At 33.3% G+C, this 26,982-nt stretch overlaps 1 protein-coding gene across 1 annotated transcript in view; it reads right to left on the bottom strand.

The window, feature by feature from the left end:
• The window catches only part of LOC145291776 (N-acetyllactosaminide beta-1,6-N-acetylglucosaminyl-transferase-like), a 128,806-nt gene extending 115,446 nt beyond the window's left edge, over window positions 1-13,360 (bottom strand). The window contains exon 1 of the mRNA XM_080137717.1: window positions 13,329-13,360. The gene's annotated coding sequence lies outside the window, so the exon portion shown is untranslated. The remainder of the gene's footprint in view (window positions 1-13,328) is intronic.
• Between the last annotated feature and the right edge of the window lie 13,622 nt (window positions 13,361-26,982).

Raw genomic sequence — 26,982 nt, 5'->3', positions numbered from 1 at the left:
AGAGAATACTTTGTATTTCACTGACAGAAGGATGATTGGTTGATAGTTCTTAATATCTCCAATGTCTCCTTTCTAATGAATGATGACCACTGATGCATTCTTCCATTTATCTGGAACCTTTCTACTGGCGAGGCACTTATCAGACAGTCTTATAAACATCTCAACAATAGGTTCACTACCGCTCTATAGTAATTCTACAATAACACCATGTAGCGACTCGACACATTAAAAGTGTTTGTACAAGCAACATTCCGCTTCCGCGTATATATGTTGTCCACATAGACGTAATTTCCACGAACACAAAACTAAAACTTGTCTTGTTTCGCCCACGTAGTTGAAGGCACTTTACGTCAGAGGGATATTGTGTCTTTCATCCAATCGGATAGCGAGGAAAGCAAATTCCAAAAGATTTTTTCAACAGCCTTCACTGGGAGCCGGTCTGTCCACAATAAAAAGGACGAACGCGCCAAAAGCAGTCAGTTGAGCCCAGAGTCGAAGTCGAACCAGCATGCTGTAACCCCTAACTCCGTCGGGGTTTTCCGACGTTAACTAACCAACATCATTTTGCGCGCGTCATACATCTCAATTCTCCAAATGGAAGTACAAAATCAGCAAGAATTAACATTTACCCTTCTTATTTCATTTTGCTTCAGTCAGAGAAAGATTTCGCTCTCTCTCTCTTAATTTTGCTTTACGCATTTAATTCAAAACCTATCAGACTAAATACAAATATATATATATAGAGAGTCCTAGCGATTCAAGTAGTTACAAACATTAACTTTATTGCCAAACATTTTTCTTGAATATTTTAGCTTTATACCTTTCATGACTCTCGTGCTAAATCAGCGCACGCACACATAAAAATACGTTAACACAATAACGTCATTCGCCTTTCTTTCCGTTATTAAATAAAAGTCATTTATTGAACTTTTGAAATCGCCTTCACCTTAATGCTGTTTCTGACAACCTTTTTATTTTTATTTTTTTTTGTTAGGGGTTAGGAAACATTTACTTATGCTCACATTATGACTGTGATACCAGGCATCGGTGAATGTCGTCCAAGCCCCTACAGCCATCCTTCCCTGCAGCCTTGTTGGACTTCAGTCGCTTAATAGCTGCTCTCACTTCCGGTGGAGGATCTTACTCAGATGTGTTTAGTGCGTGAAGAGCTGGAGTATGTTCTAATTAGCATAGAACTCCTCGTACCTTGAAACAATTCTATCTAGGTCATGGATGAGAGTGACATCTTCTTCTTTGAGATTTTTGTGATGTTGTTTCTGCCGAGGCGATGCCTTCTTTTGATGGACTTTATGCATCTGTTTACTTCAAAGGATTGTAGTATTTGTTGTTTATTGAAGTCTGCGATTTCTTTTACCCTTCTGCGTTTTAAAGTCTTCCATATCTCAATGTACTCGATGTGCTGTACACTTGAACCACCTTTTTTCATCTGTTATCGTTTCTTTTTCAACTGCTTTGTCTGTTTCTCAGTTTGTCTGGTTTCTCTGACTTGTATTGGGGAATAAAGATAAGCCTTCACGGATAAATATTGGAATTATGGAATGAATGGTGCAATATTCTTCAACAAAATTTGCACATGACACGTCTTATTATCCTTTAAGTGTGTTTTCGTACATTCAATAAAATATATAAATAATATCATTTTAGAATCATTTCGCAGGATAGCAATACTCTGCTTAATTGACCTTTCTGTCTTGAATGTAACGTATGTAACCAACGATGTTCTTTTTAACTCCCTTTCACGCCAAACAAAATATATTGCCATGTGGAACGTAAGGGACGATTATTTGGAATCCTGTCTAACAGGAGACTAAAAGGAGATGAGCAGCGAGATGCCTTTTCACACTTTATTTAAGCTTTTATGGTTTTGTACAGCCAAGAGAGCAGGAAACAGGGAATTTTGGTGTTTGTCGGGTTACTTACATCGAGGGGGGCACAAGTGCTACGAGTTCATCAGAGCACATTTCATAAAAGTACCTGTAAAATTGTCACAGGGATGCGACATTAAGGCGGTGGGACAGGGGGTTGGAGCTTGGACAATAGTGTGGGACATATCAGATTTGAGACTCTTTTCGAACTTTGGCTAAATGTGAGAGAATAGTAGTAGATGCTTCAACCCAAATGTGACAACCTGCATTGGCGAATTGTGGCTTTGTAAAGATATAGGATGCTGTCTGGGTGTGAGTAATTTTCTAGCACGGTAGAGGGAGGCCACTTTCTTTGCTTTGGAAATGTCCTTAATGTATTTGTTTTTAATTTATGTTGCCTGTGAATGTTAGGCCATTATTTTATGTTAAGTTTTTCATATTTTAATATGTGATACGAATTCATAGGACATAAGAGTAATGTAAATGAAGCAGATATTATACACAAAGGGAGTTAAGTCATTTTTATCGATTTGAACTATGAACGACCATAAAGAATCGCTGGCCGAACTATCTCAGGTGTGTTAACTAACGACAAACCCTTTTCGTGAATACCGATGCTAATCCCATACGGGTTTTATTGTTTTCTTTGTTTTTTTTTTGTAAACTTTGTATGTTTCTAGTTCAGTTGGATACAAAGTGGACCATCTATTTACTTTTGGCAGACTTATAACTCGCTTCTCCCATTTTATTCTGTAATCTTAACATTTTCTGAGCGCTTTTTCTGTCAAAGGGGAAATAATTGCTGTTTTCTTGATTGGGATGTATCCAATTAACACTTATTGTTGGCTGGTCTTTACTTTGAAGATCCAAAAACTTTTTGTTTTAGCTCATTGTATCAAGTAGCTTCATGCTTTGTCCGGTGCCATTTCTATAAAAAAATAATCGTTTGTTCAATAGTGGCATTATTTACGCAAACACAAATGTCAACATAAAAGGGAGCGTTGCATGTAATATGTTGTCAGAAATAACTTTCTGCGCATTATGTATCTTATACACGTAGCAGCATTCTAAAATAAAAAAAAGTATTTAAGTGCAAGTTTATTTAATTTATGTCCTCCCAATAGTTTTATATGGCCTTGATTATATCACAAGGACTAAACAACTAGCCAATCGCATTAAGGTAGTTAAAAATGACGTGATGCGTTTCATTACGGGACATCGCCTGATCGAACCCCTCCCCAAAACAAACAAACAAACAAAATATCCCCCCCGCCAAACTACTTCCCTACCTCCTCTATTTGATAAAATCAAAAGGTAAAATCCTTAAAATTTTTGCCCATGTCACACGATCAACCATTGGCCTGTCAAAGTTATGCTTTGAGGGTATGTTAGAAGGCAGAAGAGGCAGATGAAAGCGAAGGAGAAAGTCTAGGGAAAATGTTTTTGATTGAACATCTCTCAACTTGCCCTGAATCGGAAAGAATGGTGAAAAATAAGTCACGTGGGTTCGCAATCCGCATCAAGCGGAAGATGCGGCTCATGATGACATGTAACAAATCCAGTGTGTTTCTCGTTTTCTGTGTGGTTTACGGCTTTTAAAAAATAAAAGCAACACACGTGATTCAGTTTTATCAATTATTTATGACAAATATCGATCTGTGTTCTTGGAAAATTATTATCTATATTTGAAATTATTTTAATGAATAAAAGTCGTTAAGAATATAATAAATAAAAATTTCACATTTTCGGGGGGGAGGGGGAAAAATTCTTCTGCAGATATATACAAGGAATTGTTTCACTTTTTGTTGTTATCTTTCTAGTTTTGTTGTTGGGAACGAGATCCTGACGAACGCTTCTTGTCTTGTTTCAATCTTTAAACATTTGAACGTTGCGTCGGCTCGCCGTACAGTTAAGACTACAAATTTATTTTAAGAAGAATTATTTTTTTATATTTGAAATTATTTTAAAAACCGTCAACAATGCAGTTTTAATGAGATTTTTTTTTGTAATCCAAATTATTATATTTCTTTTAGTCTGTTTTTCTGTCTGTCTGCCTGCCCGTCTCACTTTTTCTCGGAAATTACTAGATTAATCCGTCTGAAATTATGTATGCTACTTTAAAATATCATCCGTTCGCTGTACAGTTAGTGATGAATAGAAATTGATAGGGATTTGTTACCACAATTTCAAATTTACACTAGTAGATTCTGAGAAACTACTCGGTCGATCTGGATGAATTTTTGTATAGATTTTCGTTCTGCCAAAGTACAGCGAATTAAAGTATGATGGTATCCGTTTGATGCATAGTTAGGGATTAATAGAGATTACTCACTACAATACCACATTTACTTTAGAATTCTTCTCGGAAACTACCGGGTCGTTCTGGCTGAACTTTTGTATGAACCTTTATGTTGTGATGCTTCGAGTTAAGTTCGATGCGCAGTTAAGGTTTTATAAGGATCCATAGAGGTTAGTATTTAATGCAAAAATAAGCACATATTTGCTGATATTACACTATGATTTTGGCATAAAGCACTCATTCGAAATAAGCTAAAAATTCTAATTCAATTATAACCGTGATACTTTATTTGAATTATCATCTCTCTTGTTTTAGAACCCCGAGGCGTTTAGTTTGTCTGTAGGCAAAAACTAGCAATCGCGAATTTGACCAAATACGACCATTTCATACACAAAGTACACCAACATTACACACATATATGTTTCTGTTTAATCCAAGGGCGTTTTCTTTTGTTATGTGTATTCTGGTTATCCGTTGGATTTTAGGATTATATTTCTCCCCTGTTTAAAGTTAAATCGACCGATATTTTTGTAGCTTGAGCCTAGTTGGTCAAACATAACTAATTTAAAAAAACACAACTAAATGAACCAACAAAAATAACAAAGAAAAAGAAACAATAGGAAAAACTACTAAATTACACAAAAAAGACACACACAAAAAAAATGACAAACATGTAATTGGAATTTTTTTCATTATTAAAGTGGAATGTTTTTCACAAGTGGATATGAAATTACATCACACAGATTGAATTTATGAGTGTAAATTTCAGCATCTGATAAGCCTATTGGGATACGCTAAAACGCCATTTTAGTTTCTTCTGCATCAATACTTTAAAACTTTTCTCAAATCCAAGTATAACCCAGCAAGTATTTCTTATTTGATTACAAACAAAATCTTTAACAGTTTAAAAACCTCTTTTTTATCTTGTAAAACATTAAATTTTGAATCTATATTCAAATATCAACAGCGCTTATTAATTAACAGTGAACTTCCTATTATTCGTTATTTATTATGATTTTTATACAATGCGATGCAATAGAGTGTGTAAATATCTCCACTGGACCATCTGTAAAAAAGTTGAATATCGAATATAGCAGCAAGTCGTGGGAACATATGCCAGAAAGAACAGTTGGAAATAAGTTATACAGCATCTACTTTGTATTATGCAATTTCTACAGCTACGTACCCAATAAACGGAACTATTAAACCATCAGCGTTGTGAGAAAGAGAAAGGATCAACCATAGTAGAAGTCAGTGTCCTCAATGATGTTTCGTTAAACAGAGCTTAGAGGAAGAAGATAACGAAATACTAAGATGTGTATGGTATGAAAAGAAACTAAACTCTTAGGAAGATCCCCATTACTTCAGTAATTATAGGATCAACTCGGACTCACTAAAAAAAATCAAAATCTTCATGAAGAATATATACGATGAACCAAGTGCAAGAGAAATACAAACAGCTGCACTTAAAGGGGGTAGAATAATAAAAGATATTACAATCGGAACGTCTGCGATAGGAGATGCCATTTGACTATTTGGATTTATGTACGTCATTCCTCAACTTCCCTCTGCTATTTTCAACTTTTCATGGCCTAAAAGTTGCAGATATTGACGATGTGAGACTCTAAGAGAGCAATGTTCATCAGACGCAAAGATGCATCATTGAATTCTTTGGAAAAATATATTGAGAATGATGATGACTATGTAGAAAAATAAGTTCTGGGGTACAAAAATCGGTTGTTTTAATGGTACCAACCTCGTCTTCATAGCTGTTCAATTTTTCAAGTTAAAATATACGAGGCTTTACTTTTGGAATCACCCGCGTAGTATATCTTTCTTGTAGTGTCTTGGTCTTACCTGATTCCAGGACAAAAATTCATCTAATCTGGTGGAGTATCCAGTTTAGTGTTGTTTAACATAATTTCACTTGGAGACGGTACATCATTTCTTGAATAAGCAACTGGCAATACCGAGAGGATCTTATTTGGGCTTCAAATACTATGTTTTTTTTTTAATATTTGACCCTGTTTTACTTGTAGGAGGAATTATTCTCATGCCAGATTGTCCTGACAAACTCATGTACAGAGAGATCTTAAACAATCGCGAATGGTGTCCACTAGATATTCAAATTCTCTATTTTGTTTCGTTTTTCTTCAGTTGAAGTTCTCAAAAATTAAGTGTCTCCTTCTCGAGGCTGACATTTGATCTCTGTATGAAATATACAGATATTCGAATATTCCATTACAATTTCCTTTACGTCTCGAAAAGAAAAAGAAATATTATTTTTTCTCTCACTTATTAACGAGTTAAGTACGTTATAGTAAATATACTTTTTCTTCGGTCTCTTAGTCTTACTTGATTCCAAAACAAGAATTCATCTAGTCTGGTGGATAATCCAACTTAATATTGTTACTATAGACGGCATCATATTACTTACAGAACGTAGACTAGTCAGTCCTTTCTCTTTCATTCGCTTTTTAATATCGCCGAAGTATGAGATCGTGTTTTTGCTTCCTTGCGCAGCACGCATCCTGGGCTGTTTGAGTAGGCATCCTCAGAAGGACGAAGCAATATTATTAAATATTAAATTTACATACCGTTCAGGCGAGATGATTTTAACGAGGTTATATTTTGTAGTGTTTTGCAAGGGTGCCACCGCCCTCTTACATACGGCATCTATTTTTCCAAAAGACTTAAGATTGCTTAACTGATTATTCCGTACTATGTCTTTGTTTACATATCTCAGCATCATAATCATCACTCGAACGAGTATACGGGGTTATAGGGACGTAAATCGTGGGTTCGCATAGAAAGTCAAATCCGGGATCAACACATCATATCAAAATTCGGGCATACATTATCGTTTGGCAATTGTGCGCATGGCTGATCTCCGTGTCGCACTATTCTTGTGTTCTCAGTTCTTCAGCATGATGACGCCGTTCACTTTCGAACCTTTTCACACCAAACCTTACGACAAATATCGAAAAATTGGCCCAAAACATTAATCTCTTCACCCTAAACTGCGCACTTTTCTACAAAGAGGAGTCAATTTTTTGCGAGCCATTTTCGCAAGTCATCGTATCGATTAATTTGACTTTGCCTAATTTTAACGTTCTGAACTTCCGCTAGCGTCATGGAGTAGGGGTAAGACGTCAGATTTTCTTTCACTTTATTTTCCGTCATCACGTCACGGGTTCGAGCCTGTCTGCCTACTACCACTCTTTCTTTCTTTTTTTTTTTTTTTGCTTAACACACACCTCCAAACACCCGGGCAACGCCAGGCACCCAGGCTAGTTCTATATAAGCATCAAAATATCGTTGAATAGACCAACGAAAATATTTTTTAACCTTGGGAATAATCGAGAGTATTTAAATTATGTTTTGTTATGATAATCGCAAGGCGTTATTTTCTATATCAAAAACGATTTTGTGTCAACATTTTGTTAGATTATAAAATGAGGTCGAGAGATATGAAACGGTCTACATTGTTTAATAATATCAAGTGTGTTTGAAAAGCTACTTTAAAACTGACAGTCTGTGTAATCAGTTGATGAAAGGAAGTGTAAGCAGACAATTTGCCGCGTAAAAAATTCTTTTCCACATTAGAAAAAAAAGAATGTCCACTGTAAAGGTATAAGAAATAATGATGCAACCAATCGACCAACAAGTGATGGTTAATTTCACTTATATACAAAACTATTCATGACGTAAAAGAAAAGTTATCATCACTGGCTGGTCGATTGATTGCATCCTTAATTCTTATAATTAGTAAATTGTATTAGAGAGTAAGGATGTATTAACGCGTGAAGTTCCGAGAATTAAACTTAAGCAACAAAAACGTTATGGAAGACGTCATCATTCACATGCTAGACTACGACGAGTATAGACGTGAAAATCAAGCCCGTTCTCTCTATCTATCTCTCCTTTCCAACCGACGTTAGTTGGGTGTGTAGATAACTACTCAGAGGCAATAATTAATTTCGGTACTCTTGCATGATTTGACCCGAATTCTCGTGAATTCCCGTCAAGCATGGATCGGGCGAGACCGGTAATTATCGGTGTCAGACGAGCGTTGTTCAAATGTTGAAACGCTAACTCGACTTTTTATTTTATTTATTTAAATTAAAAATAATTCTTTTAGTATTTTTTAAGGTGATGTTAAGGGGGGTTGACTTTTTATTTTCTGATTAGTTATTTATTATTATTTTTTTAAATTGAATTTTTGGGAGTTTGATTAACCAATGAAAAAATGCTATCTAAATGGAAGCAGACGACATTCGAATTGGAAGAAAGCGACTAAACCAAAAACAAAAAAAAGAAAAGCTGACAAATATATTTTCAAACTCGCCAAACAGAAAAATGACAGGCAAGAAAATAAATTTATACATGTTAGAAAAAGAAATGAAAATATCGATGCAGACAATCTCATATTGTCAGAAGAAATTGCTATCCCCCAAAAATGAGGTGCAACAATCATAAACACAAATGTTTGCTTAAAAAAAGATCGTGTGTAAAGGATGGTTTCTCCTGGAGATGCACAAATGGACAGTACCACCAAAAGAACTTAACTTAACAACAAGTCTTGAAAATAAAAAAAGCAAGAAAAAAAATACGATTACAAAAAATAAAACAAACAAAACAAAAAAACTTGTACTTCCACCTAACAATTATACGGTTAAAAAAATATTTTCTTGGAAAAAAATCAAAAAATCTTCCTGTTGATAAATATTTTGCAAATAAATAAATAAATAAATAAATTAAATACTAAAATAAAATAAACATATTTTCATTTTTCAAGGTATTTTTTTTGTTATTTTTGATTATTTGCATTTGTATTTTTTTCGTTTTTTTTTTAATTTACATTAGTCTGTGTCTGTTACGACGCTTGGCTGAAACCGATGATTGCCGGTCTCGCCCGATCCATGCTTGACGGGAATTCACGAGAATTCGGGTCAAATTATGCAAGAGTACCTTAATTTCACGTTCGGTGTTCCGGACTCGACGAAATAAAGTACTGTTAAATCTCAACCCCTTGGCTTGATGTGTTTGATCACGGATAAAGTATCTTGACTCGACCGCATGTGCACTTACAAATGTCAAGATGAACAGAGTTGATCGAGAATATGATATCGATTATTTCAGCCATGTGTTCTTCCTAATCGAAAAAAAAAAATCCGGAACGTGGTGACCCAAACTCGATTCACATGGAGAAATTTACAAAGTAAATAAAGTAAATACAATTGACCAAGTATTTTTTACCTTCGGGTCTATTTAACATTTCTTTTGGTCAAGAGACGAACAAATGCTATTTAAACAGTTTTTGGATCTTCAAAGTAGAATTAAGTTATAGTATCTGTTCTGCCCTTTGTGAACGAGGAAGATTATTATTACAGATTTAGGAAATTTTTAATTTTCTTCCTAGTCAGAAGGTCTATTTTAAAGAGCTAAATTGTACCCACATTAAAAACCAAATGTATATCTAACTTTGACCTCGTGGGGACACAAATAAATCGAGCACGTGATTGATGTCCGCAATGTTGCAAATAATAATCTACGATGGCCATCCTAAAAGTAATGTCTCCTAATTTTCTAACTCAAAAGTTGAAAAGTTATGAAGACGGGAGTGATGCCATTAAAACGAGCGGCGTTTTGTGCTTCATAATTTATTTTCCTACATAGCCACAACTATTATCAATGCACTTTTTCAAGCGATGAACGATGGCTATGCATGGGTGTCCGAGGTGTGTTTGGCATACGAGGGTCGCTCCAACAGTAAAGCCTATATTTTTTTTACTCAAAAAGTTGAAGAGCTACCCAGACGGAAATGATGCCATGAAAACGAGAGACATTTTGTGCTCCCAAATTTATTTTCTACATAGTCACCATCATACTCAGTGCACTTTTGCCAGGAATTCAATGACGCATCTCTACTTCTTATGACAGGTATTGCTTTCTTAGAGTCTTATATCGTCAATATCTGCAACAAAGAGATGTAACTTTTAGGATATGAATGCATAAGTTCAATCATTTTAACAATGCAATTTGCAACCCACTCTGATTCATTATTACAGAATAAAATTAGGAAACATCAATTTGGAATGTTTCTTGTACTTTGGAAGTAATTTATAAAGAAAAGCAAAGATAAAAAATATCCTATATTGAAATATTCGTTTTCATTTCCGTTTCTTTAATCATGATTCAGAACGTACCTTTATTAACTGAGAGGGGAGAGACGAATACTTTGTGAGATTTTACAAAACTATCCCAAACTGTGTAAAACTTAGCCAGAATATTAATTTGTTTTTTCACTCTGTTCTTTTTTGCTCGGTAGTCTTTAAAGCGTCCAGTATAAAATTACTGTAACATATAGTAACTTATTAGCGGAAAGGTACTCACAATTTATCTTAAAACGTTTAACTTCAAAGTCAAAAACAAGCTTAACTCAAAACGAGTTATGAAATCTAGCCAAAGTAAGGATGAATCAAAAATATATTAATTAGTAATATTCACGTTAAAATGTTTTTACTAAAAATTGGAGCAAATATACGGAATGACCGCACTAATATCTTATTGATATTAGTGATATAGAGATACAAGTAAAATATATATTATAAAATATTATAAAATATTATAATATATTATAAAATATTATAAAATCGAAATATGAGTTATTCCCCTTGTGTGATGTCTAGTTAAAATTAGAAAAAAAATACCGTTTACGAATGATAGGTTTTCCGCTTGAACCATTATAGTAAAACATCAATTAAAAAAGTTACTAAAACATGTTCGTGCTGTCGTGTTAGTCTAATTATTGAAAGAAATAAACTATTATCTAGTAAAAATATATCTAGTATATAATCTGATATCTGATATCTGGAATATATATAACAACAATGAAAACATATTTTTATAAATGACATTTGATGTTTGCTTTTTGGGGCCATAACTAAAAAAAATCTTTATTTTATCTGTATTCAGGACGAGAACTATATTCTTTTTGTAAATAAATTCAAGCAAAAGAAACTTTTAATTGCAACGAACATAGTAAGAACATATTGAATAAAAATTTAGCTTGATAGAATCAAATATACATTTTTGAAGCGCATTACTATTCAGGTAGAATTTCAAATGCTCGGTTGACTTAAATTTATATATTAAATGTTACTTATTTGCACAGTTTGTCTTTATAAATGCTTGCCGCTATACCTTTTACTTGCAAAAAAAAAAAACAGTACAAAAATATTAAATAAACATTAGTAAAAAAGAATCAAATATCGATTTTTAAGACTATTTAGGTATAATTTCAAATGTTCGGCCCACCTAATTTTATATATTAGATATTAATACTTTGCTTGAAAAAACAAGATATTTGTCCTGTAGAAATGTCGGTTACTATGTCTTTTAATTGCAAAGAAAATAGTACAACAATATTCAATAAAAAAATTAGTAAGACAGAATCTAATATCGATTTTTGAGACGCATTACTATTCAAGTATAATAACAAGAGTTCGACTGACTCAATTTTATATATTAGATGTTAATTATTTGCACGAGAAAGAAAGAAATGTGTCCTCTGTAAAAGTCGGCCGGTATGACATTCATCAAAATTCCCTACGAAATATGTCCAACTATCTCTTCAACACCTTCAACAAAAATTGAAAACTCTATTGTGTAAACATTTTTCTTAAGGTTTTCTCAAAACAATTTCTCTCATTCCATAACTCTAATGTCAGTTTTACTTTGTTTCGCTGAACTGGAATTTATTCCTGTTCAAATGTTATTGTAGGCAAATATTTAAATTTTTTCGTTTTATTTTATTTTTTAAGCTCATATATACATATATATATATATATATATATATATATATATATATATATATATATATATATATATGGGTGAATGCCATTGCAGCAAGAACAACAATTTGTCAACATAGCGATGGATATCCATTTGTATGTACAAAACATCAGTAACTGCTAACTCAGCCTTTTCGATTTAATTTCTTAAAAAAAAATACATATTCCTGCTAGGAGGATTGTTAAATGGAGACAGTTTACGGTCATTACTCAAACATTTATATAAGCTTACAACATTAATAAAAACGATTTTCAGCATCACGCTATCTTTTCCAACTTTCGGATAAACAATTACGCGTGTCTAATTAAACTATATACCATTTAAAATTACTCGCCTATCATAGTACAATAAATAAATATAATTGTTTTTAATGCTACAAGCAGTTAAGTATTAGTCAGCAGAAATAGATACGCAATGTGACACAGAGAAATAAACATGAAGTCGATTATCACGATATTTTCTTTTTATTTTCCAGTTTTCTCTGTAAATTATGAAAATGTTAATCCGACATTCAATTATATTTCCGTAATTTCAAAAAACTCCTACATAAATATAAACTTTATTCTTATTATCATGAAATCTGTAAGTAAATTTTATGGTCTTTCCATTAGTATGCATTACTCATGATTTGTTTCTTAAATACACTACACTTTAGTGACTGCATAATTAGTTTAAAGTTTTCCCTTTACTTTTATAATAATTTCAATAAAAAATAAAAAAAAAGAATCATGTTTTGTACGAAGGTTTCTTGTTTTTTTATTTATACATTCTTACAAATCCCAGATGGCGGGATCATTAAATCTTACGCCGATCTGTACATTAATAAATGGAATATACAACTTTATACATGATAATATATATATATATATATATATATATATATATATTTTCAATATCACGAAAATACTTTTCTCGTTTTTTTTGTTTTACGACATACGATATTATGTTATATGATAATATACCACTAAATAACTACAATCGTTAGCACAACCAATAATTCACTACAATATTGTATTAAGGTAATAATTCGAACTACTGATGGACACGATAAATACCGAAATAATTAGATATTTTATAAGTCTCTACATCAATAAAATTATTAAACAATCAAAGATAAAGATTTTACCACGAAAGAGACGTGAGAAGTAAATGGTAAAAAAAAAAAAAATAGAAATGAGTTTTCCAACCTTGGGGCCAATATATTGATAATAATAATAGTAATGAACTGAAACTTGTAGAAATTTCATAAACTAGAACACTATCTCCCTAGAGAAATGTAACGTTACCTGTCTCGGCTGGTACCACAACAAATGGAGAATCTAATGCTAATTTTATCACAAGACGTGCTGAATGAACACTGTTTGATTGTTATCAAGAAAACGTGTTTTCTGGTTGAATTCATAAGGCATCGGTGTTTAAATGAGTCATGCCATTCTATACATTCGCACAATAACGACTTCTGAAACACCCAAGCATCAACATAGTGACACCCGTAATAATGATATGCAGTAGGTGCACGTGGAAATTCAGTGAGAAGAAAACAATAACACAGACGACTTGTGTTTTGTCGAAATGCGCTGATGTTTAAAGATTTTATGAGGGTTTTCACTCCTTAAAAAAATCAGGATCACCAAAAATGACACAAGAAAAAAAGGCCCATTAGAATAATAATGGAAAATAAAAACAAGTTTTAGAAGTTAGGTATTCTCACTGTACATGAACTATTTAAAGTGATCGAAATCATTGCGAGTAATTGCAAATAAACATCGATTACAGAAAGTTCATCGTATGATTCGTGACTGAATAGGGTTATGTAGCAATGTGTTATCATGCGTTAGTGTGTCATTATTATTACGTATTATTATTGGCTCACATGGAGCTTTCACACAAATCATCAAAGATCTGATCGAAAAACCTGTGGTGTTCCCTAGAAGCTGAGTGACAACAAGTCTCCCCAGACGTCCAGCACTCTCCACCTCCTTCGATAGAATTTGCAAATAAATTTGCGTTATCACAACAGCCTCTCACCACCGATTTCTCGCTGGAAGCGGCCATTGGTCTATACTGGAATTTGAGTGGCACTAAGCCTCCCCAAGGTCCCAGTTATTATTATTATTATTATTATTATTATTATTATTATTATTATTATTATTATTATTATTATTATTATTTTTACTTATTTATTTTAGTATGAGTTATTTATTATTAAGTGCTAGTACGAGTTATTTATTATTAAGTGTTAGTATTGTTAGTGATGATGGGACGATTCCAATATTTTACCAGCGTCTGATACAAGTACCGATTCTCTTCTAAATTTCCGATTCCGATATAATTACCGATTCTGATTCTTTTGAAATTTCTAAATATTTAGTTATAAAGTTTTTGTTTTTCAGATTTCCTTAAACACTCTTGTAATACTTGCATGGGATTTAGCTAACGTAAATATACCTTTGTAGGGTTTGATCTATGGATTTTAGTTTTATTGTTAGTTTAAAATCAATTAATATTGATCATTTACAACAACTACTTTAATGGTAATAAAGTTAAGAGTATTAGAAACATTCCTAAAAGATAGGAAAAAAGAGAAACTGGAATCAAAAGGGGGAGTTAGCACCATAGGAAGTATGAAACTAATTGGAGCAGCTGAAATAGTAAAAAAAAAAAACAAAAAAAAAACAAAAAACAAAAAAAAAAAAAAATTTCAGTGTGGAAGCCAACTGGGTGACACTGACTAATCGCGGCTAACTTGAAAATCATAATGACCTTACATAAACGCAACTAGTATCATAGAAAGAATATTACACGAAACTAAGGGAATTGAAACTGTCATGGTAGGATAAAAACACTTCGTGGCACCTGTAACGTGCATCCAGGAGATAAGCGCCCGCGTGTTTACGTGTTGTGTGGGTACGTGGGAGAGACGGATGAGGGAAAAAGACTTACCTCGAGACCAGCTCAGCGTTACCGACCAAAAATAGAAAAGAAAGACCAAGATGGCGGCCGCCGTCTTTTGTAAAGTATGATGTCTCGCAAAGTCACACGAATTCTCGCAATATGCAAATTTAGCCGGCCTAGAACGACGATAAAAGCGGGTGAGGGGAAAGACGTGGGGGAGTGACGATTAAGTTGGCTGGGGAATCGTGTGGCTGTTGCTTCTTGTGCCATGTTGAGGATATCTTACCGTGTTAAAGAGAGAGTCGGGCGCCATCTTGAATTTTTCCTTACACTTTTTCGTTACATCGATTACTGTCATAGGAAATCGTTGTGAATAGTGAAGGAGGATCGAAAAAAAAACGATGAGAAAGACAGAAAGAGAAAACACCAAACAGACATCCACTGGAATAGTACAGATAGCATCAGAATTCTGGAGGTGTATTGCCGCTTAAATTCCAATGGAAACCAACGAGTACTACCAACGAGAAATCTATGGCGAATAACTGTTGCGAAATCGAAACATGGTTTGCAATGGTTATCGAAAGACGCTGAGCATGCTACATATCTGAACAGACTTTTTATTACTCAGATTCCAAGCGGTACCATTTGTTGTTTCGTGTAAGCGACCACTGATAAGATTTCTTGCGATAATTCCTAGTAAATATAATAATAATAATAATAATAATAATAATAATAATAATAATAATAATAATAATAATAATAATAATGAGATGAAGCCGCCAGAAATACGCCACACACAAGAAATGTAGTGTAAGCTGTCTCGGCTCATGCCACAATAAATTGTCATGAACCATCAAATCGGATGGAAAGATCAATGGCGAAGAGCACCGCACAGATTTCAACTTGACGAGCACGCAGAACTTTGGAACTTTGGGTAGGCTTATCATTCAAATTCCAAATATTAACGTGAGTTACTAGTGAACAACAAATGGTAAACGGTTGTTGCGATAAAATAAAATGCTTTGAAGAGGCGAAAAGTACTGAAAATCCGTGTAAACTTGTTGCCAGACTCCATATTGCATTTTCATAAACAATAAAAGAAAGTTCGATAAAAGGATACACATGTCAAGTGCTGAAATTATAAATCTGTTACAACAATTTTCCTTCTATCGCATACAATGTTGTTAGTACTTTCGACATTTCTATATTTTCAATGATATATAAATTTTGAGTAATTTGGAGTTATCTACCTTTTCGTTTTTCATTGTTGTGACTATCATACATGTACAGGCAGTTTCATAATATAAAGCATTTAGGATGTGCGTCTCGTGTGTGTGCGTGCGTATGTGTGTGTGTGTGTGTGTTTAGGAAAATAATGCTTACGTGTCTTTTATTGAATTTGTCTGTCTCCAAGTCTGAAGTCTCTTTCTAAAATCAAGGTATGTTTTCTAATTGATTGATTATTGACTTTAATAATTAACCACCAGTAAGTACATGCGTTTCACAAATACGTACTTGTGCATCTGTTAGAGAATGGATCGAGAGAGAGAGAGAGAGAGAGAGAGAGAGAGAGAGAGAGAGAGAGAGAGAGAGAGAGTGTGAGAGAGAGAGAGGGAGGGGGGAGCGGTGTGTAAATTATGTTGAGATACGTTGACCGGAAGTCAGTATCGGCTGATCGGATTGCGTGTGAGTTACGTGATCAGGTTAGCTGAATCGTGGAGATTTGGTTTGGACGGAGAAGGCGACGGACGGCTTTAGACGTCTCCTCTCCCTTCACTGGTGGGGGGACACTGACGTGTGTAGAAATGAGACCAAGAGAAACCACGAAAGCCAGCGATTCACTTTCCATCTTCTGCAAGACATCTGAAAAATGAAATAAAACTATAAAACAAATTCATCCTGTTGGAGCGAATGAACCTTCGTCCAAAACAGGTACCGTCTTCCCTCTAAGACACGAGATGTTCCAGATGGACCAACATCCAAGACGCAGAAGGTATCTTGAAAAATAATATACCACACACACACACACACACACACACACACACACACACACACACACACACACACACACACACACACACACACACACACACACACACACACAAACAAAAGCATATGAACATATATTTAATAGACTGACCATTAGACGATCACACACACGATCCCTTTTATTAGAGATAACTACGCAACACACCGTGATTTATCGCCGGCGAATAATCAAGACGCATAAATTATTATTTTTTTTTTTAAAGAAGTCTCGTCATCGTCGTTTCCAGCGCTACTTTTCCCTGTGTGTGGCCGTTGATCTGTATCGTTGGATCGTCCAGTTGCTTTTGATTTGTTAACCCAAGACAAATAAAATTCATGCATGGAGACGCAAGGATACTTGTGTGCGTTTTAAAGGCTTTATTGGTGGTAAGAGAGATCCGTTCACAAAAGGAGAAAGACCGAAAATTTCTTCCTTATAAAATATAAGCTAAACTCAATTTCTTCTTGATTATGTTCCTTATTAATCAGAATTTGGTCGACGAACGGCCTGGCTTCGGGAGATTATATTATGTGGGCATAGCTTGTCGCTCGCCTTCCTCGACACGACTGCCGAAAACAGTTCCAATTCTTGAACACGTGACGTTCCTTACGTAACAAACACCTGCGTCCAGCTATTTTGTCTAGAGATCTGACACCTTAACTTCTATTACTTCATTCGATACGTGCACTGGATTCGTCGTCGTCCGCCGCTAGGTTGTCCTGACGTGCACTTAAAAAGAAACACTCGAAGTTCATATTAGTTGACATAATCTCTTCCTACTGGCGTAGGGTTCCAATATATAACATGCAAGGTGTTCAAAACGAACTCATAGTGCGTAAACATGAGGAAATGACAGAGTTACACTAAATGTAATATAACCGGTCTGACTTTTTGCCTGTTCCTCAAGTCTTAGCTAAAAAGTTACAATTACATGTTCATCAATTGACAGTTACCCTTGACCTTGTTTTTTTCTCCGATAAGGATAGTTATGTGTGTATGTGTGTATGTGTGCGTGCGTGTATGTGTTTGCATACTAAAGAAATTAATCTTTTTATTCAATTGTTAGTCTTTTGTTTTAGCAGTCATTGCATTCATTGTGATCATGAAGAAATGGAAGACAATCAAATGTCGCACACACACACACACACACACACACACACACACACACACACACACACACACACACACACACACACACACACAGAGAAACGCACGGTCCCTCACCCAGCACAACATAATCTCAGACACTCATATACGTCCTGTGCATAGTGCAGGTTCCTATTGAATCGTAAGAATAAACGTGTTAGTATAGGAAAGCGTGTTATGATCAAGCTAATGCTTACCATGCAATGCGATCATAATGGAAAGAAAATATATCGCGATTTAGTTTTTAATGAACATACGTACACATAACAGGAGAGTTTAGATTACCTACGGGACGTCATCCTCGGGTGTGTTCGGTTTTTCTTTACAAGGAATTGTCAGGAAAACTTGCATAAGGATATTTCTGTCATACAAATAAACGCTAACCATACACGGCGTTGCCCGGGAGACTTTTATTTTCATTTTTACTTAGTATCAGTTTTGAACTATGCAGTTTTGTTGTTATTTGCTAAATTATATTTAATCAGATTTTGAGAGTTAAACTAAAATCATTACGGTATGTTTTGGTTGTTAAATTATTACTCAAGCTATATTATTATTATGAAGTTAAACTAATTTTATCCATCTGTATCTTCTCTCTCTCTCTCTCTCTCTATATATATATATATATATATATCTCGTAATCTAGTAATTTAAATTTTATGATGTGAAATGGTTAAATTTCAAATCTAGAATTTTTATTATATGCAACACAAAGAATGCATTTCAATAAGTACATCTCCTTAACCTAGAGGTTTTCGATGTTTACCCATCGCCTCAGAGGAAAAAATATTAGAAAATATTATAAATGGTTTATAGCTAATTTGCTAAATGCAATACACATGGAAAATCATAATTAAATTTTTAAAAAGTTTTTAAATGATAGAGTAAGGGAAATTATATATTGGTTATAAATGAAAAGAATATTGAATTTCATATCCAAATTGTATGGTAAATCCCAAAGTGAGAGTTTTTGGTAGCAGTGAGGTAAAAGGATCCAATTCGTATCGTAATTCTTCCACGGCACAAGGTAACAATCCGAAGTAGGCATGATTCCTTGGTTTCTCCTTTAGTTAGATGATAAATCTGGTAAATATTTTATTATATAAATCCGGTGAAGATGCTTTATAATAAACATATATATATATTTTTACATTTATTTAATATTTTTTAATATATAAGTTTCATAATCCATTCCAAATGTAATTTTAATTTGTGAATAAAAACACTGTTTCTGAAGACAAATAAAGCAAAATGAAATGAAATAAATAGAAAAAAAAATTGCTTATGCATCATATTTATAAATCCACTTTCATTTCTGATTTAATTCGTCCTACTGGTTCTATTCGCCCTCGTTTTTATGGTTTGCATAAGACCCATAAAGAGGGCGTACCGTTGAGACCCATATTATCTATGATAGCATCTTGTCAACATAAGCTAGCAAAATGGCTGACAATTATTTTAGAACTTTATAGTTCATATTGTATTAAAGATTCTTTTAGCTTTGCTAACTTTATACAAAATTATACCTATTCAGACAAATTTATGTGTTCCTTGGATATTTCCAGTCTTTTTACTTGCATCCCATTGTTAGAGACTATTAATATTTTTGCTGAGGCTTTATATCGGAGGAAACTTCCGACTCCCCCACTACCAGAAAATATTTTTGTAGAATTGATGAAATTCGCCACCATATCGGTAGAATTCAGTTTCAATGATATTATGTACAGACAGAAGGATGGTGTGGCCATGGGTTCCCCATTGGAACCAGCGTTGGCTAATATCTTTGTGGGTTTTCATGAAGAGGGTCTATTGTCTGGTTTGCATAAACCAGGCATTTATTTTCGTTACGTTGACGACACTTTCTGTTTATTTGACAACGGGACGAATGCGGATGCTTTTTTTGTGTCCCTTAATAACGTTCATCCAGCCCTTAAGTTTACGGTAGACAAGGAAACGAATTCTACTCTTCCGTTTTTGGGTGTTTTTGTGTCAAGACATCCTCGTGTTTTCTTACTTCTGTTTATCGTAAACCGACTTTTATAGGTCTCTATACGCGTTGGGACTCTTTTTGCCCTATAAACCAAAAATATAATTTAATTAAAACTTTAGCACATAGGGCCTTGATGATTTGTTCTGAAGTTAATCTGGATGACGAACTCAAATTTATCACGAAGACCCTTTGTAATAATGGTTACCCTTTGGATATTGTTGAAACTACTATAAATAAGAAAGTTTCCAATTTTCATAAACCCAAAGAAATTATAGCTAATAGATGTCCTGTGTACCTACGTCTACCTTGGCTAGGTAACATCAGTGACCGATTTGCTAAGCAAATTTCTTTGTCTGTGTAACGATGTTATTTTGCATCGATTCCGCATGTTTTTTTTCAACCAGGCCTATGTTGCCGTCTATTCGCAAAGATGTTCTTCCCCCACCATAATAATTCTATTATTTATTTATTTAAATGTAGTTGCAGTGCGCACTATGTTGGGCGAACATCGCAAAGATTATATTTTCGTTTGAAACAGCATGTGCTTTCAAAGATTCGTTATGCAAATTTTTCACCCTTGGATGTTCTGAGTAATACGTATGGTTCTGCAATTTGCGACCATCTTATAAATAACCATGCGTGTGCCACGAATTTCATTGCTGACATGTTTATGATCCTTAGTAAGTCGCACTCTCTCTATCATTTGAAAATTTTAGAGACTCTTTTTATTAAGTCTTTGAGACCTTCTCTTTGCAAGCAAAAAGAAAATCTTCTTGGATTTAATTTAGTCTCTATGTAATTTTCCCCCGTTTATTTGTTTTTTTTTCTACCCCCTCCATATTCATGACTTTTCTTGTTTGTTTTAAATCGTATTTTCCTCGATTTAGCTTTGAGAAGTGAGGAACGAAACCTAGTTAGCTAACCTTTATTTTCATTTTTTATTTTTTAAATTCATTATGCTTTTTGGTCTGTATTTAGCCAATATATATATATATATATATATATATATATATATATATATATTATATATATTATATATATATGTATATATTATATATATTATATATATGTATATATTATATATATTATATATATATGTATATATTATATATATATATTATATATATATTATATATATATTATATATATATTATATATATATATTATATATATATATTATATATATATTATATATATATTATATATATATATTATATATATATATTATATATATATTATATATATATTATATATATATTATATATTATATATATATATATATATATTATATATTATATATATACACTCGTGAACAAAAAAAATGGGTCATGATTAAAATTGGAACAAAAAAAATGGGCCATGATTAAAATTGGAACAAAAAAAATGGGCCATTATTGAAATTGGAAAGAAAATACTTTTTAAAATTTTTATCGCTTGTTTGCTAATAATTTGCTGTTATTTAGTATTTTTCAGATTATTAGTATTAAAGATGAGTCCAAGAAAAGTAAGACGACAAAATTAAAAACCGAATTGCAGGATTACGACAGGCAAATTTGACTTACCGTCAGATTTTCGACATTTTGAAAGAAGAAAAGGTGACAACATCTCTTTCAGCTGTGAAGAGAATTGGGCAAAGGTTCGAAATTGAAGGCACAGTGAGCAGGAAAGTTGGTTCTGGTCGCCCCAGAGCATCCACAATGAAGGACGATCACAGGCTTAAAATGACCGTTTTGAAGGATCGCAAAAAAACTTATGTTGACCATAGCAAACAATTCGAAACAGCAAAAGGAAATTCTCTTTCTAGAGTGATAATATCCAGAAGGATGAAGGAAATCGGATTTTCATCAAAAAGATGTGCAAAAAAACCTTTGTTAACTAAGAAGAACATCAGCGACAGAAAGACATTTGCATCATGTTATGGTACGAAAGATGCAGATTGGTTTAGAAATGTTTTCTGGTCGGACGAATCAAGATTTTGCCTTGCCAGTGATGCCCCTGAACGTTGCATCCGAAGATCCGGAGAAAGATTTTCACCGAATTGCATAAAAACCACAGTAAAACATGGAAACGGAGGAATAATGGTATGGGGGACCTTTTCTGTTGCAGGAGTTGGGGAAATTATCAGATGTGATGCGTCAATTAATACCGAAGAATACATTCAAATATTAGAAAGAGGTCTATTACCAAGCATCCAGAAGTTAGAAATGAACAATGACATTATTTTTCAACATGATAATGCCCCTGCACACACAGCAAAAGTCACAAAGAAGTGGCTTACTGATAATTCAATTGATGTGATGTTTTGGCCTGGCCAAAGCCCAGATTTAAACCCAATGGAAAATATTTGGGCTATAATATCTCGTGCATTAGTTAGAAAAACTTTTTCTAACAAAGAAAAATTATGGGAAGCAGTACAAAGAGAATGGAATAACATCTCCTTTTCACAGTGCTCCAAGTTGGTTGAGAGCACGATAAAAAGAATTGATCTTTTAAAAAGATCTAAGGGCAATTCCATTCCATACTAAGTTTTTATTAAAGTAAATATCTTGCTCTTTATATTTTTTACTCATTTTCGTTTATTATTTAATTGCATTTTGTGTAATGCAGCTTTTTGTGCAATAAATTGTAAATTTCTTTTCTGGCCCATTTTTTTTGTTCATGAGTTTATATTATATATTATATATATATATTATATATTATATATATATATTATATTATATATATTATATATATATTATATATATATTATATATATATTATATATATTATATATATATATATATATATATATATTGCATAAAAGGAACCGTGTTCCTTACCTATGGGCTCTTAAAAACTTGGTCGATATTTTAAAATTTCACGTAAATATACTTTATGTGCCTAGCAGTGTTCTTGAATAGGTTTCGTATTGAAGTGTATTCGATAAGTATTGATAACTGATAATCGAAAGAAAAAATCTGCTGAAAGATGGAACAGGCGATTTAGACTAAAGTTAACACCTTATACAGCTTAACATCACAACTCTGCGTCTGATAAGTTTTATTACTGCACAAGCAGAAAGTCTCGGCATAAAAATCAATAGTAGGTTCTTTGATATGATAGGGGCGCGTTCGAAATGAATGTGTCTGTTTAAATGAATGTTTAACCATGATACTTGACTTTTCCATTTTAAACTTTAATTCAAACCATTATATAAAAAATAATTTTATAAAATCTATATTGCAATGTAAACTATAATGTATTGTGGACTAAGTCACTACGGGGAGCCATGTAAAGCTCCCTCTCGGTATAACGCGGTGGGCCGCCATCTAAAACAGGAAATTAATCAATTTGATCAAAAAATGGGGGATTTCACCGATATCGATGACAATAAAATAAGAGCGGGTGAGACATTCGTTAATCCTCATTAAATCTGGAGCAACGTCAGGTCGTCCTGCCAGTATATATATATATATATATATATATATATATATATATATATATATATATATATATATATATATATATAAAGTAATGGTTGTGTGATTCCAACGAGAAAAGAGTATAGTCGCCAACATTTGTTGATTTTTGAGACTTTGATTATTTTTTAATATTTTTAAATATTTTCATAACGCGTTTTAAGCTTTTATTATCTCTTTTCAGATGTTTTTTAGTTAAAAGGTTTTAGTTAAAAGTATATTAGTTAAAAGTATATTAGTTAAAAGTATATTAGTTAAAAGTATATTAGTTAAAAGTGTGTCTCTGGGTGAAAGGTTTATGGAATTTTCTTTTGTATATCATCTTAGTTCGCTTGGCACTGCATGAGTGTGCTTCTGAAAGATGTTCTTGAAGGTGTGATTAGATATCTCCAATGGGAGCGGTTAAAATTTCATTTTATGGATTCAGTGGTAAGTCCATTTGGTGAGGCCAGTGATAGGGGTGAATAGGAGATGTTTATGTTTATTAATTTTATGATTTTTTTCTTTTGATGTGCGTTTGTCAGAGCCTGCATGCGCATTTGCAAAGGTGAGTGGTTGTGTGCAGCGTGTATGTATGTGTGTATGTGTGTGTATGCGTTAACATCTGTAATTTCTTCTTTTCACATGTGTACTTGTATGTGTGTGTGCGCGTGCATGTGTGTGCATGTGCGTGTAAGAAGAAAAAAGAGAGATAGGATAGACCGAGATCTGAACTTTGTAAGCAAGGTTCAGAAATAGATTCAGAAAATGGAATGTTAGAATTTCGCATTGTTAAATTTCATATGAAATCGTTTAGATATTTTTGTATTGTAAAAAGAATTTAATTGCGCATTCTTTTAGGGAAAATGAATTAAAAAGTTCAGCTAAAAAAAATAATGAACAATTCAATTTACAAACATATTGAAAAATAAGTTAGGTTGAAAAATAGGTTAGTGAGAATTCTTTGTTGAAGAAGTGTCTTTTGGAAATGTATGTTTAAGCTACGTGGGTCGATCACGTTTTGAGACCACACATCTGACGTCATAGCAAAAATGAATTCTCAATATGGGAGCTAGTCAGTCGAAGATCAGAGGCAGTCGAGTCCGGATCGAACAACCAGCAGAGTCGGTCGGACAGAGCTGACATGATCAGAGGAGGGTCCCTTTAGAAGCGAAGGGAGAACGGTTTAATCATGTAGTACGACTTTGATTTCCTTGACGTCATCATCATTCGACCGGTCGATCTCATAATAAAGAAGTTATCATCATGTTTTTGTAAAACTGTGTCATGTCATCATTCAACAGCAAAAGGTAATGCGTGAAACATCTTATATGAACTTTGTATAACCCCATCCTAAGTAAGCTCTCTCTCCATCACAAGTAATGACTATTCCCTCCTGTGTTAAAAGAACTGATCACCTCTTCTCCTCGCTATATGTGTTAAAAAGAAACACTCCAGAACTGTATAAATGTATCTTTCCCTCATCAATATGAATGTCGCCTATGCAACATCTAAGTTTTGGTTACCGTGACCACTTTTATTCAACAAGAATAAATTGAAAAAAAAAACAAAAAAACTTCGCGTTACCACGAAACACAACGTAACGGTTCATTGAAAAAAAAAGACAACAAAAAGCAAACAAAAAAATGCTAGACGAAATAGAACAATAATTAAAAAAAAACAGAAACGCACACACACACATACGCACAGTGTAAAAAGAAGAAAAAGCTAGACGAAATATACACATACACACAATGAAAAAGTATACACAAGAAAAAATGTCGATATGCCACAAGAAAAAAAAAACAATAAGAATAAAAAGAAACGTATATACGAAGGTTATAAGATACTTTAGAGTAAAACATGATAAAATACTATGACATTAGGCTAAAAATTCATTGATAAAGGAATTGTTTTGTTTTAAAAAAATACATACATACACACAAATAGAGAAATTGGGGTCATCCTTTATTGTTTTAAAATTCGTATCAGAGTGTCAGTTATAAAATTTGTGTCAATATGAAATTGTTTTATACGAATTGTTAAATTAATCTGTCAATTAAACTCAAAAGTCGCCTGTACTTTTAAAGCCTGTGTAATAAGAAAATATATACTTTTGTGAAAAAGCATTTTTGTGTTCATAGTTGAACTTTTCAGCTTTTCATGTGTTTTTTGTGTTTTGAAAAAAGGGACAATTTTTTGACACACTTTGTTATTATTGTTGTAACAGAAAAAAACTTTTCTGGAAAAAGCTATGATTGTAAGTTAAATGGAAATCATAGTTATTAATGTATTTGTTGAAAATGTTTTTATGATGTTGAACAAATATTGTAAATTGCCGTAAATGCATGTGTTATTGTATTTTTACGACGGGAATTCAAAGTCATAATTAGGTATGTACATTAAAATGGAAAGAAACAAGTCATAGGAAAATAAAACGTTATTTGACACAAATGGTTGGCCTAGAAATAAGTTAGAATTTTAGAGGGGGACAAAATAGAAAATTACGTGAACGGGTATTTGGAAAGTTTTTCGGGTGTGATAAGCCAAAAGAGAATTTTTCAGTGTGATAATTGCTTTTTGTTATTTTTTTTTTAATGTCCATAAACATTTTTCGCAAGATGTGTTGCTTGCCAGGTAAGCATTAGAAATACCCTGTTAGAAAAATAATGGATCCTGCGGAATTAGGTGCTTATAAAGTATGCCGCAAGTGACGGCACCAAGCAGGGTGATAAGTCTTGGCTCAATAAATTAAAAAGTAAAGACTGTCCCCTCCCGTGTTAAAAAAACTGATTACCCCTTCTCCTCGCTATATGTGTTAAAAAGAAACACTTCAAAACTGTATAAATGCACCTTTCCCTCATCAATATGAATGTCCCCTATGCAACATTTCGATCCTGGCTTGAGGCAGTTGTCTAAGTTGTATTAAGCGACGCCGTTTGTGTAAACAAATCGAGCGGAAGCATTTGGACAATGTGAAAACATCGTTAATTCATTACCCACACAGCATCAGCCGTATAGCGCAATGGTGAGAAGCCTTGACTGTCATTTGAGATGCGAATAGACTAAGATTGAAGGTTACGCATGAATAGATACAGCTACATAAATATACAGATATGACAATACAACTGTTTTTATTGTTTTGTGACGTATTAACCAATTTCGGGTTAGTAAAACGTTTTATGCTTTAAGTTCTTTATATATTCAATTATTTATTCATGATTTTTGGTTTGGTTGTTGTGTAGAGTAAATTTCTTGTTTTTGTCTTTGTAGAACATGATTCAGTTTTGTAACATGAAACGGAAAACAAACCCTTAATAACATTAATGTTTGGTGCTATTTAGGTTACGAACCCGGTATCTTAAGACAGCCTGATTTGGTAGCACCATGTAGTAGTAGTAGTAGTAGTAGTAGTAGGAGAGAAACGGAGAGAGAGAGAAATA

The sequence above is a fragment of the Euprymna scolopes genome, chromosome 2, assembly GCF_053919585.1.
Source record: "Euprymna scolopes isolate OS-2025 chromosome 2, ASM5391958v1, whole genome shotgun sequence".
NCBI lineage: Eukaryota > Metazoa > Mollusca > Cephalopoda > Sepiida > Sepiolidae > Euprymna > Euprymna scolopes.
This window is presented reverse-complemented; position numbering and strand designations above follow the sequence as displayed.